Here is a 1678-nt window from a genome sequence, read left to right as displayed (position 1 = left end):
GAAATTAGTCCTCAAATGGAGTACTGGATGAATGAAATAAACTCGGTAATTGGGCAGTTAGTGCCGAGTCATCAGAGAGCATTAAAAGATCAGACAAATTTAAGGATGGGAATAGTAGGAGGAAATGAGTGGGTATATTTTAAATAAGAACTATTGCGTGTAAGCCTGATAGTTTTTTTGTACAGCTTACCTCATGTTTCTGTGGTCTCACTTTGTGCACAACGTGGCACAAACCATCCCACGAGGAGATGCTCACTAACACCTACGCTGCCTTTACTCCCTCTTACTAATTCTCACAGCCTGTCACCTGTAATTGTGCAGTATTTGATCATCTTTCCTTTACCTCTTATTTCCATCTACTAAACAAGAAGCACTCACAGCCAGGCTTTCACACGTGACACCTGGTGCTGATGTAATGCAAGTGTTGCACTAACGAACATCAAGTGACAGCTACACCTGAATCTTTTCTCGCCATGGACTTAGTGAAATGTTGAGACTCGAAGCTTTTATTTGATGCTTAATTAAGCCTTCAAACAAAGGCAAGAGTGTAAATAAGGTAATGCTATCCCTATACTGCACTGTGACTAGCCTGCTGGAAAGGTGAAGCAAGCATTGTAATGCCACAGTACTACACTGTGCTTCTTACCTGCTGGAAGGGTGAGGCAAGCACTGTAATGCCCCTGTACTGCACTGGGACTAGCCTGCTGGAAGGGTGAGGCAAGCATTGTGAAGACACTGTACTGCATTGTGACTAGCCTGCTGGAAGGGTAAGGCAAGCACTGTGATGCCCCTGTACTTCACTGAACTTCTTGCCTGCTGGAAGGGTGAGGCAAGTACTTTAATGCTCCTGTACTAGATTCATTTTATGCAATCAACCATGTATCATTAGAAGGAGGAGGCAGTAGACACCTGCCGAAAGGATAATTACTCCCAGCGAGATCTAAAGCACTGTTCAGGGGGTGCTGTGAACTTATCATTAAACCCAGCTGTGACGTCACTGAACGTTTCCCTTTGTGTCTCACAACAAAAGGGGGCAGTCACAGCCTGCCCTCTAAAGACAACTCTCTCCCTCCACACAAAACTACAAGCACCTAATAACACACACACACCCTTCATTCAAAAATTTCAAAATCATCATGGCGACTCCTACACCAGCCTCGGAGACTCCATCTGGGGAGGGACCATAAATGTCCCCAGGTCGGACTGCCTTTCTGTCGACGATCCTAAGTGTCTTGACACCCCCGTCAACTTTTCCTTCATTAACTTCTGCAACATTCGCAGTCTAAGATCTAATTTACAATCTGTAGAACACCACCTCTCCTCTTCTAAACCTCATCTTCTTTTCCTCACTGAAACTCAAGTGTCTGAGGCAACTGACATTAGCCCCTTTTCTGTTCCCTCCTACTTTCTCTATCCTCATTTTCGATCCAAAGCTAGATGTTGCGTTTATGTGCGCAATGACATAACCTGCTCTCGTGCCGACGCTCTTGAATCTTCCGAGTTTTCCACCATCTGCCTACGACTACAGAGTCACTTCAAACAAAATTTGTCTGTGCTGTATACAGCACAGAGGTGAGTATACATCTCACCTAACTCCTCTGACTATAAAAAAAATTATTTGACTACTTAACTTCCAAAGTGGAGCACATTCTGACCCTTTTCCCTTTTACAGAGATCT

This window comes from Scylla paramamosain, chromosome 29 (genome assembly GCF_035594125.1).
Source record: "Scylla paramamosain isolate STU-SP2022 chromosome 29, ASM3559412v1, whole genome shotgun sequence".
NCBI classification, from domain to species: domain Eukaryota; kingdom Metazoa; phylum Arthropoda; class Malacostraca; order Decapoda; family Portunidae; genus Scylla; species Scylla paramamosain.
Note: the sequence above shows the minus strand (reverse complement) of the source record.